Raw genomic sequence first — 18,565 nt, forward strand, 5'->3', positions numbered from 1 at the left:
AACGGATGCCCTACCAAAACTAGACCAATAACCAATGTCCTAAGTTTAAGGATGATTACGTTTTTTTAAAATTGATATTTTTTTTATAAAGGTGAAGTCGCATTGAAGTTATAAACCAGCATGAATTTAAAGCAGTAACATTGACCTTAAATGGTGCAGAGAGAAAGGCAGAGAGAAAAAGTGTAAATACACGTACCTACATCCCAAAAACTTGATTTTATTCATTGCCTTAAACTGTAACTGCAATTTCGTCAGGAAAAAAAGCCTATTTTCAATGACGTTCGCAAAAACAAACCGTTAGTTATAATTGAAACACCCCATTCTAAGATGGCCACCATCTTGAGATGGTATTGTATCCTCCTATAGCTTTACTGACATATATTTGATATACTCAGACATTCACAAGAAAGACACTCTAGGAAGGCATAAGAAAGTTTGCTTAACATTGACTTGGCAGGCTACGGGTCAGTACGCTAAGGAGATTTCTAACTGTGATTCACGACGCAATCCACGATTGGTTAGAATAAAAGTGACCTACCACAAAAAAAGATGGCCAAACCAGGACGGAACGCTATCTCTTTACACTGGAATACACTCGCGTGCTCTGAAAATTACAGCCCAGTTGCTTAATTACAGCCATCCTTCCTAGTGGGGTTTGTGCACTGAGCATTTTTGAATGCTTGAAGATGTCTGTGGGTCTCGAGGTGTTTAGCTTGGCGGGTATCCTAAACCGCAGACAGGAGCACTCCAGATAATACGCATGCCTGGGCTAGGTTCCTGGGCCCCTCGAACAATCCACCGGTCCAGTGATGGTCCCCCAGCGATCCCGACCTCGAATCCAGTGTTGGCTGATCTCCACGAGGACACCCCCCCCCCCCCACCCCCCAAACCGGGACCTGCCCGGTAAGAAGAAATCTGATGTCTAAAGGCACCCCTGCACCCGCTTGGCTTTGTGTTGCTTGACTAGCGGTGCCCCTGCGACCCCCAACATTCCTGTGCTGTCTCAGGCATCGAACCGGAGGGTGCTGACAGAAAGCCAATTTCCAAAAAGAAGAATGACTATGTGATTGCATTGGACACCCAACGATGTGTTTGCTCCCTGCACCCAGCCGCCAGGTGATGCTGGTGGTGTAGCTTTGGTGCTGCCTTGTGGCCCTCCCCTCTGCATGCCTAAACCCCAAGGGCCGGTGCCCTGAAACTGCAGGTACTTACCAGCACCTCATATGGGTGCCCCCAGTCTCCATTGACTAACATTGGGCCTAGTGACCATAACACCCAGCTGCTGGTGGTGTAGTTCCTACCTTGATCTGAATCTTGCCCAAACCCCCAAAGACTGGATGTGTAATTCGTGCACTTACCTGCAAACGCATATAACCGTTTTTCTCTCAAAGGATTGCATTGCATTTTTTAACATTGCATTAAGTGTCTATCTTCTACATTTGCTAAGTTACTGCTATTATTGATTGACACCACAAAGTATGTTCAATATCACTGTAAAGTATTTGGATTGCCTTTTACAAACACATTTCCACTGTACCTGAAAAGTATTGGTATTTTAAACTGGTATTTACCTGCAACTGAGTGTCTCTTCGTTCTACAATAAAAGTAACAAAGTAATATTTGTATACAAAACAATTGGTCTTGGATTCAGTCTTTGAGAGTGTGTAATCATTTCTTGCCAGAGTGTGTACAACAGATGCTTAACACAGCCTCTTGATAAGCCGGACTGCTCGCCCACACAACCACAAAAGGAGAGTGCGGTATTATCTACTTCAAAAGCATGGCCAAACTCACTTCCTCCGATCCACCTAAAACTCACCGCACTCCTGAGCTATGTGAAACGTTAGCTAGATTTTTCAAACAAAAAGTGGAAGTGATCTTTTCCTCTTTCACGGACTTATGTAACGAGGATAACGTGGCATCAGTGATAGCCACGCCTAAGAGATGTAAATCAATCCCGATATTGGATAGCTTCATCAAACTCCTGATGCAGATTCGCTCTGGATCCCCTTTGGACCCCTGCCCTGCTTTTGTGAGCAAACTAGCCCCGAAGATTATTGGGACGACTCTCACCCCTCTGTTTCATACGATTCTTAACACGGGGCAGTTTCCTAAAAGATGGAAAATTGCTTCCATCCTTCCACTACTAAAAAAACAAAATTTTGATCCAAAGGACCCAAGCAACTACAGGCCTATCTCACGCTTTCCTCTCCCGGCAAAGATGCTAGAAAAAGCCGTGAATATCCAACTGAGCCAATTTCTCCGACACGCAGCATACTTGACCCAACTCAATATGGGTTTCGTGCTGGTCATAGCACAGAGCTGGCTTTGACTGAATCCACAGAGGTGGTTAGAGAGGCCTTGGACCAGGGAGGTGCCGCAATACTAATTATGTTGGATCTCTCGGCAGCCTTGGATACGGTTCATCAAGAGATATTGATGGACAGTATGCCAAAAGCAGGGGTTCATGGCACTGCCTGGAATCTTTTGCAATCCTTTCTTACCGATCGTATTCAAACAGTCAATCTGGACAATAATAAACCTGAACCTTTTTCTCTAACATGTGGAGACCCACAGGTCAGCCCTTAGCCCCACGCTTTTTAATGTGTACGTGTCCTCTCTGGCCATCCTAATAAGATCTTATGGGTTTCAACGGACGTCTTATGCAGACGATACACAAATTGTGTTATCTCTTAAACAATACCAGGAAGTCGAAACAGGAATTAGATGCCACGACTGCATGAAAGCCATCGCGGGGTGGATGTCATCAAACTGCCTAAAATTAAACTCAGGAAAGACAGAGGCCATTATATTTGGGAACAACATGCACCTCTGGAAACCCGACTGGTGGCCAGAAGAACTGGGTACTCTCCCAGTTCCTGCTAGGAAAGTGAAGAACTTAGGGCTGACGGTTGATGGCAGACGTACATTTGGAGACCAGGTAAATGGGGTTGTCTCTGCAAGCTTTTTTTCTCTCAGAATTCTGAGAAAATTGAAGTTTCTTCTCCCAAAAGACAGCCTCAGGACAGCAGTCACGGGGCTGATTGTGTCACGTTTGGATTACTGTAATGGCCTCTATTTGAATATCCAAAAGAAACACATGAACAGGCTTCAGATAGTGCAGAATGTGCTGCTAGGCTGTCGATCGGTACTCCCAGGCTTTCTGCGGTAAAAAAGGTCTTAGACATCTCCACTGGCTCCCAGTAAGACAACGGGCGCAGTTTAAGGCCCTTTGCACTGTCTTTAAGGCCCTAAATGGGACAGGCCCTGAATATTTGAACCAAAGGTTCAATTGGTACGTTCCTGGAAGAATTCTGCGCTCTATGGAAGCCAGACAAGTGACTGTTCCCCCAGCTAAAAAAGCTAGCTGGGGCTGCAGGAGTTTTATTACAAGTGCCGCAAAAAATTGGAACAATTTACCCTTTCACCTGAGGAATGCCACCAAACTCTTCACCTTTAGGAAAGGGCTGAAAACCTGGTTATTTCTGTAATAGTCTCTCCCACCGCAAGGAGCCTATTAGGCAGTGCTCAGCGCCAGGACACCTTAGGGTAATAGTCTCGCTTAAAAAAATTCTAATAACATAACTTTAACCTCTATAAAGCCTCTGGGGATCCACTGGACTCTGTGCACACTATACCTTACTTTGGTTCAGTATATACAGATCCAGTTTCCTACAATCTCCAACAGCAAGAAATGGCTGTCAGATGGACTTTAATGGAGGTGTGAGCCAGACCCGATTGAGCAAGGTGTAGACGATAAGGTAAGACCTGTTCAGATAAAGAGATGTAATGCACATTAGCTCTCTGGCACCATATGCGAAACCTTTCCCATTTCAGGCGATATGTTTTATTAGTACTGTCTACTTGAGCTCTGGCTATTATGTCCCTGCAGTCCGATGGGATGTTCAGATGTCCAAATTCGTTTTAACTCAGGAGCCGGGCTGATAAACGGAGAACTTTGTGGTCTGGATGCAGAACCTGTCCTTGGCTCATTGTCAGAAGAGATGGGATCCGTGTGAGCCGAATGCGACAGTCCTGTGAGAGGATGAGCAGTTCTGTGAACCAATGCTGGCACAGCCACGTTGGGGCTAGGAGGATTATCTTGCAGGGTTTGTTTTCAGCTTCCTGAGGACTTTTAGAAGAAGAGAGATCGGAGAAAAGGCATACTCAAAGATTCCAGACAATGAGATCAAAAATGCATTCCCCCACGACCTCGGTTGAGGATGCCAGCTTGCAAAAAAACTACCAAAAAATGCTAACAGCTGGCATGCACTCAAGTTAACTGTTACACCAACTAAACTTAATATACTTCAACTATTCTTACTTGGTGTGCAAATACCTGTGGTGGTTCCACCCTACCACCAATTCAACAAAGAAGTATAAACTAGAGCAATGTGTTCCACACAGGATATGCACAACCTGATACACTCATGCGTGAGTGTGCATTACCAATTTCTCAAAGACTTAATTGCTTAACGTAATGAGAAAACAAAATTGAAAAACAATGTTATATACTATCAACATACTGTCAATACAATATCAATGTACAAACAATAAACCATGAACAGTGTCCTTCTCGATGTGCTTCTTTTATTGGCACATCTATTGAAGATCCAAATCAAAATCGGTTTCAACAGTCCATACGACGAATCAAAAACAATATGGTGAAACTCACTTCTCAAACCCAATGCATTTCGGGAGTATCCACCACCCTTCGTCAGGAGATATCTACAAATGAAATTAATCGCATTTATTACAGTCAATAAACCTAAAGTTTTAAACTCAAACAAAGAGAAGAGGTCAGGTTATAGACCTCTATAATCCAGGAGGGTTAAAAGATACAACGCGAGTGAGCTGAAATAAGCTAGCTGGCAAAGTGACGTTTCTGTGACGGAGGACGATACCGGGGCTTGCAGGAAACCAAAAAGTCCCAAATCACCAAGTGTGCAAAATATGTGAAAAGACGCTGTACTTAATGCCATGCAAAAAAACATATCTACCTAGTAAAACAGTCCAAATGTGGAACTAGGTCTAAGCCCAGAGCCGCTGTCCAAACAGGTCAATGGAAACCTGTGAGACCAAAATGGATGTAAGCTAAAGGTGTCCGCATGATGCAAACACTATGAGATTGCGCCAAAATGTGAGGGAAATAAAGCAAGAGAAAGAGACTCACCAGGCGTCTAAAACGCAGAGAAAATCCGGCTTCCTGTTCTAGAACGAGGCAATGAGGCATTTTGTGTTTTGGGGAGTCGTGACCACTGGAAGAACATCTGATCCAGTTTGTTGATCCAGTTCCCACTCATGGCAAGATGTTTTCAGTCTGCTCCAGGTGTCTGCTATAACGTTCTGGTACCCAGGTACATGTTCTGCACTTCGAAGCACCTTGTGATGGATAGACCATTCCCAGATCTGTTGGGCTTCCTGGGAAAGCAAATGAGATCTTGTGTCACCTTGTTGCTGATGTATTGCATTGTGGTTGTATTGTCTGTCCCAATGAGAACGGTCAAATTCTGTGTTCTGGGAAGGAAAGCTTTTAAAGCTAAATGTGCTGCCTTTAGTTCAAGTAGATTGATGTGGAAGCCGTGATGAGAAAGGGGACATTTGCAGTAGCCTGGAAATCCTGGAGGCAAGCCCTACACTCTCCCAGGAAGCGATGGTTGTAATGACTAAAGGTGAAGCCTGAGTTCAGAAGGACAGACCGACTGACAGATGTGCCAGTTGTGTCAACCAGGAGAGGGCTTTGGCCATTGTCGGGGTGACCTCGATTAGGTCATTGAAGGTATTTGTAGCTTGTACCTATTGTATTTCTAATGCTTCTTGACGCGTTCGTAGACAACACCATCGAACTAGAAGGATGCAGGATGACATTATACCCAGTAGAGATGTGCAGAGGCGAACAAAAAATGTTTTTTTTTCTTTGTATTAGTTTTGCTAAAGTCTTCAGGTTTTTGTTGTCTCTCTGTTGTGGGATATGCTCTGTTTAAAGTTGTGTCTAGTATGGCTCCAATGAATGTTATCCGTTGAAGAACCGACTTATCAGGATTTAGTGAGGCCCAGCTCGTTGAAAAATTGTATGCAGTCCATTGTGGACATCCCTGCAGCCTGGTTGGATGGAGCCTTAACCAATCAGTCGTCGACAAAGGGGAACAATATGTTTTTGTTACCGGAAGACTGCTACAGGCGCTAAGCACTCTGTAAAAATGCAAGGGGCAGATTTTAGACCGAAGGGTAGCACCCTGAACGGATAGTGGCTGCCTGCTACTATAATCCTTAGAAATTTCCTGTATTTTAGATGGATGAGGATATGGAAATATGCGTCCTGAAGATCGACGGATGACGTAATCTCTTTGGTTCAGGAGCTGCAATATAACTTTTTAGGTTGAGGTTTCTTAAATTCAGAATTGGACTCCATTGCTTTGACTTTTTGTGAATTATGAAGAAACTGGAGTAGAAAAATGTTCCTCTCTGGGACAGAAGAACACTCTCTATAGCACCTTTTTTGAAAACAGTTTTGACCTCCCAAGTTGTAGATGTTTTTAGAAGAAAGCTTGGGGTGGGGTTGAAGGAGGTTTCTGGATGAATTCCAATGTGTGTCCAAATTGAATCAGGTCTAAGACCCACTGGTCGTTTTTTATTTGTTTCCATCTTTCACAAATGATTGGTTACTCTCCCTGCTACACAGGGTGGAAAAAAGAGGGGAGTATTCTGCACCTTTAGGAAGTCCTTGAAGGTGGCTGGTATCTTTGCCTTGCCGTTCCAATTTTCCCCTTGGAATGTGTGTATTATAGGCAGCTGTCATTGCTGGTATTGGGGTCGAAACTGTTGACTCGTCGAGGAATATGTGGGATAGCAATACTGTAGGTAGCCCACTCTATAAGATGGTCTTCCTCGAGCGCCCCAAAGGGCAGCTTTTTATATTGTAAGGTCCCCAATGACTTAGCTGTGTCCGTATCTGTTTTTATTGCCTGGAGAGCATCATCGATTTGTTTTCCGAACAAAGATTGTCCATCATAAGGCAGATCTAATATTTTGGTCTGGACCTCTGGCCTGAAGGAGGTAGTTTTGAGCCATTCTTGACGTCTTTACACTGCTGCCCTAGCTAGCAGTCTGAATCCAGTGGTGGCAATATCCATGGCACAATACATTTCTGATGATTTGCGTTCTCTCTTGTTAACCTTTTTTAGCTTCACACTGTCTTCAGGAAACTTGTCCAGGTACGGGGCGACATCGGACCACATTTGCTGATCGTATTGTCGAAGTACAGCCAGGGAATTTGCTGCTCTTACCGCAAGCGCTGACATGGATGAAAAACACTTTCCAATATTATTGAGGCACCTACCCTCTTTGTCTGGAGACGCCGATAGTGGTGTGGAGGGATTCCAGAACCTGTGCACTACCGCTTGGGAAATAAAGTCTGGTTTGGACTGCCCTGCAAGACATGCTGGTGCGTCCTCTAAGGCTTTGTATTTTTTTTTATCAAGACGTGGTAACATTACGGCAACTGAAGCTGCATTTCTCATAACCTTTAAGCCCTCATCTCAGATGGAATCAATAATGAGCATTGCCCTAACACTTTTTCTAAAAGGTTCCTTGGAGTCATAAAGGAACCAGTGATTTTGTTTTGCAGCCACAGGCAATTCGAACAGTGTTGTTGATCTTTCTAGGAGGTTGTGAAAACCTCCTATGTCCTCCAGAAGGGAATCCACAGGAGGTGGTGTTGAAGATGACTGTTCCCAATATGTAATCATCACATTCATTACGAGGCTTGCATAGTTCCCTTTCCTCCTCCGATGAGGTGGGATCTTGTAGCTAAGCCACCTGCGGAGAACAGCCTGTCGATGAAAGTAGAGGCAATGGTTGCAGAACTGGTGGAGTTGCTGGCTGTACAGGAACTGAACTTGCTGGTGTTTAAATCTGCCTAGCAGGAGGCGATGTTGGAGGAAATAGTCTTCTGTAGTCTGACAACATGAATTTCAAGTCTGAAACCACTGATGATATTGTTGTTATTGGTAGTGTTCTTGGGGAGCATAACATTCTTGCTCATAGTATTCGCCCGCATCCTCTTGGTATTTAACATGAAGTGCTGCTCTAAAGGGGACATCGTCCTCAAAATCATTATCATCTAAAAGATGAAAAGGTAGCAATGAAGACACCTTACTCTGCAGTGAGTGAGCAGGAGTGAGGATTTTAAACTTTTCTTTTTATTTTAGAATAGTTTTGTCCTTTGTTGTCAATTCCATCGTCGACGATGAAATTGTGAGTGACAATGATAATTTTGACCAAGTCGTCGATGATGCCCTAATTTGTATCATCGACAATATATGGGTATCACTGGTTGACAATGGGGTAGATGAGGAAGAGGTCGCCGTCGATATGGTGATAGCATTAGCAGTGGATGCCGTCAACGCTGCTGTAACCGTTTTCGTAGACAGTGATGTCGGCGGAGTAGAGTAAGGTTTCTTAAAAAGTATGTCTCACCTGAGGGAGAAGTGTTGGGGGCTCAGATAGATTGATTTTTTTTTTGAGGAGGAACAAGAGTCCTTTTTCCCATTTCGCCCTGAAGGAAGGTCACTTAGGTGGTGCCTTAGATGGGCTATGGTGTCTGTGAGAGTCCTGAGAGGTCTTTTGGGTGCCTTTTTTTGGTGGTTCTTGGGAGGAATGAGACCCAGTCATATCTCTATCTTTTGGAGGAAGATCTAGATGAAGTCTCAATGTCGTTATCAGAAACTGGATCTGGTCAGTTCTTAAGCTTTTACTTACAGCCATAATAGTAGTCGCCCCTCTCCATCCTTCAATGTTTTAGAAGAGAAAGTACAACATACCTTGCAGTCTTTTGTCTTATGAGATGAGTAAAAACAATATATACATTCCTGAGGGTCTTCAACATGCAGGCTCTTCTAACTGCAAGCACCACAGTGTCTGAAGAGCCCCTTCTTCGGTGCATGTGACATATTCAAAGTCAGTTTGAAACACTCAACAGATATCATTAGAATATTGAAGTATATCTGTAAATTTCTGAAGACAAATAACTGAAAATCTTCTGAAACAAAGTAGTGACAGAACTGAGCAGAGCTCAGTGGAGACTCTCTAGCACATCGTCAGGTAGAAAAACAGTGGGGATGGAGCTTCCCGCAGGAGTGTTCCACACAGTGGTGCAACCTGATCGGTTGAGTTTTAAGTTTAGTCAATTTTAAAATAATGTCTGGGATACGTAACTAAACCGAAAAGCCAAGGGCATCTATGGTCTATGACTATTATTACATTGCTTTTTTTTTTTAATCGTACCAGGGACTCCCATCTCGACGACAAGGAATTATTCAAGCATGTGAATCTATGAAAGTTCCAATACTGGAGTAAATTATCTTTCCGCTGTTAAATGTGATGTGTTGGGCCCGGATGCTGCAGTTGTTTTTGTCTTGCAAAGTCTTTGGAAGTCACGAGGTATGTGACTCCTCCTTTGGATCATATTGCACATGGGCTTCGGCTCCATCCTCAGATTGTTTTTCGCCAACGGGGAAATGATGGAGCTTTGTAAGAAACAGGGAAGATGCCCATGTGTGCTGCATCTAAATAAGATAAAACTTGACCAGAAAGGTAGCCGGGGAGGCGGGTGGGCGTGTGTAGATCTGCAGCTCTACATGCCAAGAACAGATGCATACTGGTAAGTAGCATATTCCGTTCGAGGCACATGAGCTGCAGATTACACACTGTGCATAGATTGTGTAGCAGTACCCCCTCCTAGCAGCGACCACCAGTATCTGTTGCAGTTGTTTGAAACAGTGTTTTGAGGACAGCCTGGCCCACATTAGCCTGTTGCTTAGTTTGCACATCTACACAATAGTGTTTAGTGGAAGTGTGCGGTGTTGACCATGTAGCTGCTTTGCAGATATCATCTAAGGGGATGTTCCCTAAAAATGCCATGGAAGCCCCTATCTTACGTGTAGAGTGGGCTTTAGGGGGAACAGATAGCATTCGTTTTGCTTTGTGGTAGCAAATCTGGATGCATTTAACAATCCACCTAGCTATCCCAGATTTGGAGATGGGGTTGCCTTTGTGTGGTGGTGAGAAAGACACCAATAGTTGTTTGGTCTTGCGAAAAGGTGGTGTTCTCTCGATGTAGTAGAGTAAAGCTCTTGACGTCTAGGGTGTGTAGAGCTCTTTCTGCAATGGTTTGTGGCTGCGAGAAGAATATGGGCAGTTCCACAGATTGATTGAGGTGAAAGGGAGAAATGACTTTAGGAAGGAATTTTGGATTAGTGCGGAGAACAACCTTATTATGATGCATTTGCAGAAAAGGTTCTTGAATGGTGAGTGCTTGTATCTCACTGACCCTTCTGAGGGAAGTAATGGCTACAAGGAAAGCTGTTTTCCATGTTAAAAATTGAAGCTCACATTTATGTAGAGGTTCAAATGGAGGCCCCATTAGTCTTGTGAGAACGATGTTTAGGTTCCACACCGGTGAGGGTGGCACTCTGGGGGGAATTATTCTTTTAAGGCCTTCCATGAAGGCTTTTATGGCAGGTACTCTGAAGAGTGATAGATGCTGTCTATTTTGTAGATAAGCTGCTATCGCAGCAAGGTGTAGTCTAATAGACGTGTAGGTTAGGTTGCATCTTTGTAGGTGTAGTAAGTAGCCTATGATGTGTTGGATGGACACATCTAAGGGATTGATATTATTGTTGTGACAATAAGTCACGAAACGTTTCCACTTGGCTGCGTAGCAAGCTCTAGTGGTAGGTCGTCTAGCTTCTTTAATGATGTTCATACAGTCAGGGGGAAGAATAAGGTAACCAAATTCTAGGATTTCAGGAGCCAGATCGCAAGGTTGAGCTGAGCTGGGTCCGGGTGTCTGATGTCTCGTTGGTTCTGGGTTAAGAGGCGTGGAGAGAGGTGTAACTTTTGGTGCGGAACTACGGAGAGTTCCAGCAATGTGGTGTACCACGGTTGTCTGGCCCAAGTGGGAGCAACTAGGATGAGAGTTAGGGAATGTTGCTGTAGTTTGCGCACCACTAATGGAATGAGTGGGAGAGGCGGAAAAGCGTACGCAAATCTGCCTTACCAGTTCATCCATATCGCATTGCCTTTGGACAATGGGTGTGGATACCTGGCGGCAAAGCTTGGGCATTTGGCTTTTTCGTGGGTGGCGAAGAGGTCTATCTGTGGTTGCCCCCACATTTGAAAGAATGGTTGAAGAACTTGTGGATGAAGTTCCCACTTGTGGATTTGTTGTGTTTGACGGCTCAACAGATCTGCAATGGTGCTTTGGACTCCTGGGACATGTTGGGCTAGGAGAAAAATGTTTTGAGGTATGGCCCACCTCCATATGGTCTGTGCTAGCTGGGAGAGCTGCAGTGGGTGTGTGCCGCCCTGTTTTTGGATGTAGTACATTGCTGTCATGTTGTCTGTGATGACTAAGACAGCCTTGCCTGAGACGTGTGTTTGAAACTCTTTTAGGGCTAGAAATATGGCCAGTAACTCCAGATGGTTGATGTGGAGTAACTTTTGTTGAGGTGTCCACCTGCCCTGCATGGTGTAATGTAGTAGGTGAACTCCCCATCCGGAGAGCGATGCGTCCTCAGTTAGAACTATTTGAGGAACCGGCTCTAGGAACAGTCGCCCTTTGGAAAGGTTTTTGGTGGTCCACCACTGCAGAGAGCGATGGGCACGACCGTCTACCAACACCAGATCTGATAACGGACCCTGAGCCTGGTTCCATTGGCGTGCTAAGCACTCTTGGAGAGGAAGCATCTGGAGTCTTGCATGAGGTACTATGAATATGCAAGAGGCCATCATCCCTATAAGTTGCATAAACACTCGGGCTGGAAGAGAGTGCTGTGGTTGAGATTTGGCGCGAAGAGCCTGTATGCTTGCTATCCTGGCGGGACTGGGGTAGGCTAACGCTCTTGAGGTGTCTATGGTGGCACCGAGGTAATGTTGTATGTTGGATGGATGCAGATGGGACTTGGCGTAGTTTACTGTGAAGCCCAGGTCGTGAAGGAGTTGGATAGTGGCGTGAATGTGTTGTATACACTGGTTGTATGAGCTGGCTTTTATGAGCCAGTCGTCTAGATATGGGAAGACGTGGATGTGTTGTCTTCCCAGGTGTGCTGCCACTACCGCTAGGCACTTGGTAAACACTCATGCGCTGTGGTGACTCCGAAGGGGAATACTTTGAATTGGTAGAGGTGACCGTCCACTACGAATCTGAGAAACTTCCTGTGAGCGTTGTGCACGGGAATGTGGAAATAGGCGTCCTTGAGGTCTATAGTGGTTAGGAAGTCGTCCTGGGAGAGCAGAGGAAGCACCTGCTGGAGTGTGACCATGTGAAAGTGGTCTGAGTGTATGTATTGGTTTAGGGATCTGAGGTCCAGAATGGGTCTTAGAGAGCCGTCCTTTTTTTTGTATGAGAAAATATAGGGAGTAAACTCCCTTGTTTTGTTGGTGGATAGGAACTGGTTCTATTGCATTTTTTTGTAGGAGGGAGATCACCTCCTGTTTTAAAAGTGACAAATGTTCCTGTGACATTTGGCCGCTGTTTTAGTGAAATGGTTGGGGGGGGTAGATGTTAGTTTTAGACAATAGCCTGATTGAATTATCTGTTGCACCCATCTGTCTGAGTTGATGGTAGCCCAGACAGGAAGGAAATTTTGGAGTCTGCCCCCAACTGGAGTGGAATAGTCTGGGGGAAGTGGAGGGAAGTCACTGGGTGGGGGTGGAGGCAGAGCGGGAGGTGTTAGTTTTGCCTCTGCCTTTGTTGTTGTTACCCCTGTAACTGCCTCTTTGGTAACCCTTAGTGAAGGTGGATTGGGTAGGGGTCTTGTATGAAGTGGAGGCGCTGTCGGAGGAGTAGCCTCTGGTGGTGCTTCTAAAGGAGCAACGGCGAAAGTAGCACCTGGGAGCTTGCGACTGCAAGGCTCCCATAGATTTTGCTGTGTCTGTGTCCTTTTTCATTTTTTCGAGGGCTACATCGACATTAGGGCCAAACAGGTGTTTCTCATCAAAGGGGTGGTTGAGGATGGAACTCTGAACCTCAGGTTTGAACCCTGAAATGCGTAGCCAGGCATGCCTATGCAGAAGGACGCTAGTATTTATTGCCCTGGAGGCGGCGTCAGCTGTATCGAGGGCACAACGAATGGAGGTATTAGTGATAGTTTTACCCTCCAGAATTAGTTCATTGGCCCTATGTTTGTATTTGTCAGGGAGGTGTTGCATTATTGACTCCAGCTCATCATAATTAAGGCTCCCCGTTTTCCATTTTTACAAATACAGACAGAAACCATTTATTTTCTTGTCTGTATTTATTCTTAATGTGGATAAAAACGGAAATTGGGTGCTTTTTGGGTGATTCTAAATGCACTTTGCCCTGACTGCCAGGCCAATAATAGTGTGGATTGATAGGTAAGGGTGTTAAAATAAAGAGGTTTATTAAAGAGGCTTAAACAACAGTAGATATGCACAAGGCTGATACTGAAATGTGCGCATTTTCATACAAGTGCATTGATTTATCTTCTGCAGGTGTTCATATCACTGAAACCTGGCAGGCATTCAAGCATTACCGAACTCTGGAACCTGCTCGACACAACATCGCCAGACGTCGCCTTCCTGACGGAAACCTGGATGAACGCCTCCTCAGCGCCCGACATCGCCATCCCGGACGGATACAAGATCACCCGGAGGGACCGCGTCAACCAAACTGGAGGAGGCATCGCCATCATACACAAGAACACCATCCGCATCACGACCAGCTCCGACGACACCTTCACCGCCACCGAACACCTCCACTTTCAGATACACACCGACCCTAAGACCACACTCAGAGGCACCCTCATCTACAGACCCCCGGGACCACGCACACAATTCAGCGAAGACATCACAGACTTCATCAGCCCGCACGCCCTCCCCTCCGCTGACTACATCCTCCTAGGGGACCTCAACTTCCACCTGGAGAACAACAAGGACAGCAACACCACCACCCTGCTGGACAACCTCACCAACCTCGGTCTCAAGCAACTGGTGAACACCCCCACCCACTACGCCGGCCACACGCTCGACCCAGTCTTCTCCTCCAGCAAGCACATCTCCATCAGCCACTCCACCGGACTACATTGGACTGACCACAGCTGCATCCACTTCAGCTTCAGAAGAACCACGACCCACCACCACCCGCAACAGGTCCCTCGCAGGAACTGGAACAAGATCACCGCCGACCAGCTCACCACCTCCCTCAGCCAGAACCCTCCCACCAGCACAACGAACCCCAACGAAGCAGCCAGCAACCTCACACAGTGGATCACCAACAGCGCAGACGTCCTCGCACCTCTGAAGACCCCTCCCAGCAGACCCGGCAGCAAGAAAGCCTCTTGGTTCACCGACGAACTTAAGAACTCCAAGAAGAACTGCCGCACCCTCGAGAAAACATGGCGCAAAGACCAGACCACAGACAACATGACTGCCCTCAAGCACGCCACCCGCAAACACCACCAGCTGATCCGCACCACCAAGAAGACAGCATTCAAAGAAATCCCACAACAGCAAGGAACTCTTCAGCATCGTCAAAGAGCTCTCCAACCCCAGCGCCGGAAACAACGACATCACTCCCTCACAAGACCTCTGCGACTCACTCGCCTCGTTCTTCCACCACAAGATCACCGAAATACACAACAGCTTTGGCGCACCGACCTCGCACCCAACCACCGAACCAACGCCCCCCACCACCACCCTCTGTGCCTGGACCCCGGTCAGCACCGAAGACACCACCCGCACGATGAACACCATCCACTCCGGATCCCCTACCGACCCCTGCCCCCACCACGTCTTCAACAAGGTCGACTCCATCATCGCACCCCAACTCCGGGACATCATCAATGCCTCCTTCAACACCGCCACCTTCCCGGAAAGCTGGAAGCACACCGAGATCAGCGCCCTCCTGAAGAAACCAACAGCGGACCCCTCCGACCTCAAGAACTTTCACCCCATCTCGCTCCTCCCTTTTCCTGCTAAAGTCATCGAGAAGACCGTCAACAGACAGCTTGCCGCCTTCCTCGAGACGAACGGATCCCTCGACAACTCGCAGTCCGGCTTCCGAGCCAACCACAGCACCGAGACAGCCCTCATCGCAGCCACTGATGACATGAGATCCCTGCTCGACAACGGGGAAACAGCGGCCCTCATCCTCCTGGACCTCTCCACAGCGTTCGACACGGTCTGCCACCGCACCCTAGTGCAGCGCCTCAGCGACATCGGAATCCAAGAGAAGGCAGTGGAGTGGATCATCTCGTTCCTCGCCGGAAGAACCCAGAGAGTCCACCTCCCCCCGTTCAGATCCGACGCCACCGAAGTCATCTGCGGCGTACCACAGGGATCTTCGCTCAGCCCCACCCTCTTCAACATCTACATGAGCCCCCTCGCAGCCATCGCACGCCAACACAACCTCAACATCATCTCCTACGCCGACGACACCCAGCTGATCCTCTCCCTCACCAACGACCCAGCCACCGCCAGAACAAGCCGACACGAAGGGATGAAAGACGTCGCCGAGTGGATGAAGAACAGCCGCCTGAAACTGAACTCAGACAAGACGGAAGTCCTCATCCTGGGATCATCGCCCTCCGCCTGGGACGACTCCTGGTGGCCCCCTGCCCTGGCACCACCCCCAAGCCAACGGACCACGCACGTAACCTGGGCTTCATCCTCTCATCATCGTGCTTCAACACCCTGCGCATGCTCCGAAAGATTTTCCGATGGATCCCCACCGAAACCAGGAAGACGGTTACCCAGGCACTTGTCACCAGCCGACTGGACTACGGAAACACCCTCTACACCGGAACAGCCAAACTTCAGAAAAGACTCCAAAGCATCCAGAACGCCTCCGCACGACTCATCCTGGACATCCCCCGACACAGCCACATCACCGGCCACCTGAGAGACCTGCACTGGCTCCCCGTCAGCAAGAGGATCACGTTCAGACTCCTCACCCACGCACACAAGGCTCTCCACGACTTGGGCCCCAAGTACCTCAACAGCCGCCTGACCTTCTACACGCCCACCTGCCAGCTACGGTCGACCAGCCTCGCCCTCGTCCCACGCATCCGCAGAGCCACCGCCGGAGGAAGATCCTTCTCCTACCTGGCAGCAAAGACATGGAACTCCCTCCCCATGCACCTTCGGCTAAGCCAGGACCACCTCTCCTTCAGGAAGCAACTCAAGACCTGGCTTTTCGAGCAGTAACGGACTCCTCTCCCCCAGCGCCTTGAGACCCTTCCGGGTGAGTAGCGCGCTATACAAATGCCATGATTGATTGATTGATTCATAGTTACTGGTAAAATAAATGTGGAAATATACCAGTTTCAGTTGAACTTTTTTCACAAAACCCGTAATAAATACAGATACATTTGACAAAAAATAAATATGGATAAATAAATACGGAAATCACAAAAAAATAAATACCATAAAACCGGGAGCCCTAATCATAATGTGCCCTGTCATATCTGGCTAGGAGCGCTTGGGTGTTAGCAATGTGCCATATGTTGGCCGCTTGGGACGCTATTCGCTTGCCAGAGGCGTCCAGTTTAGACTCCTTATTTGGCGGTGGAGCCTCACCTGATGCCTGGGAATTGGCACGTTTCCTCGCATTGGAGACCACCAGGGAGTCTAGTGGTGCGGGGCCTTTAATGTAGGTTGGATCTGTTGGGGCGGCCTTATATTTTTGATCAATGCGAGGGTTAATGACCCTGGCCCTAATGGGGTCTTTAAAGACCTCTGGTGCGTCCTTAATAACCCCCTTAAGCATGGGCAGAATTGAGGTGGACCTCTGTGCAGTGTCAAATGTATCTAAGAGGAAATCCTCCTCTACGTGGTCTGTGTGGAGATCAACCCCGTGGTAGTGGGCAGCCCTATGGAGTAGCTGGTTAAAGCCCATGGTGTCCTCTGGGGGGGGGGAGGGGTCTAGAAGGGTAAATATGGTCCTGCGGGACATTAGGGATGTTGTAGTCGTCCCATGGGTCTGGGGAGCCTGTAGGAGTAGGGTCCCCTGTTGGTTGTCCGCCCCATCCCCTGTGTCGTATATAAGATCATCCTCATCTGGAGGGAGGCGGGGGGAGGCGGGAGGAGGGAGGAGGGAGGGAGGGAGGGAGAGAGGGGGGAGGGAGGAGGAAAGTCTCCTCTTTGGTGGTGGAGCTGGTGCAGGCTTGTCCAGAGATCTTTTTCTGGTGCTAAGCGTCAAATGCCCAGTCTTTGGATCCTTTACGAGAGTTTTCTGGTAAGGATCGGGTCGAAACAGTTCCTCTGTAAGGGGCAGATCCTTCGGTGCCGATGTTGTTGGTGCCGTGGGTTTTTTAGGCGTCGATTCATCACTGGTTCTTGGTTTGGAAACGTGGGATTTAGAAATTTCTTTTGACTTCCTCAGTGGGTTTCGGCTTCGAGGTTTGGGAGTCTAGGCTTTTCAGCTTCTTGCTCGGCTCCGAGGATGGTATCGGTGCAGAGGAGCCGGTGCCAGTCTTCGGTGCCGAGTGCTTCAGTGTCAAGCTCAGCGCGGACGAGTAAAGGGGCGTTTTCTTTTTCGGGGCCGGTGTCGATTAGATTTTTTCATCACCGAGGGTAGGCTGGCTCGAGCCCGAGCTGCCTGAAGGCTTGATGGGCTTCTGAACCGGGCCCGGAAGCGAGGTATGGGAAGCAGTCCTTTGGTGCATACCTAGGCCCGAAGGCATGACCGAAGCCTTTTTCAATGGAGTGGAGGGGGTTTAGGGTCGGGGTCGACATCTGTACTCACGCCCCTCTGTGCTGGAGTGATGTCCTCGACGTCGGCTGGACAGTCCCTTGCCTCGTGTTCTGGAGAGAGGCAGAGGTTGCACACCTCATGGAGATCGGTGTGGGGAAACTTCGACCCACATCGAGGACACTTTTTAAATGGCGTCCTTTCCATCAGCCAGGACCGGAGCCCAAGTAGGCCCGAAGGCCTTCGTCGACAACCGGAATCGAAGACTTCGATTGTTGAGTCACGTCGAGTGAGGAGAACGCGATCGAGACAATACCGTCGAAGGGGGGAGGATTGCGCGCCGAACAGGAAAACTGGAACGGTTCCGAACTAGAGAGCGAAGAACACATCCAAGCCAGATGGCGGAAAAAAACAATCTGAGGATGGAGCCGAAACCCATGCGCAATATGATCCAAAGGAGGAGTCACATACCTCGTAACTTCCAAAGACTTTCCAAGACAAAAACAAGTGCAAACATCCGGGCCCAACACCAGATGGCGATCTATGCACAGTGTGTAATCTGCAGCTCATATGCCTCAAACAGAGTTATTACTTTTTGTATGTGTGCTTTGTATTTGCTTAGCCAGTTTGTTCTTACTAGTCAGCTGTCTAGGTAAGGATAAACATGTATCCCCTGCCTTCTCAAATGTTCCGCCACTGGTGCCAGGCACTCTGTAAAGAGTCTTGGTGCAGATTTGATCCTGAAGGCCAGCACTCTAAATTGATACTGTGTCTTGTCCACCACAAATCGCAAGTTATTTTATGTTTGGGATCCATTGGGATGTGCAAGTAAGCATCTTTTAGGTCTATTGT

Source organism: Triturus cristatus, chromosome 12 (assembly GCF_964204655.1).
Source record: "Triturus cristatus chromosome 12, aTriCri1.1, whole genome shotgun sequence".
Taxonomy (NCBI): Eukaryota; Metazoa; Chordata; class Amphibia; order Caudata; family Salamandridae; genus Triturus; species Triturus cristatus.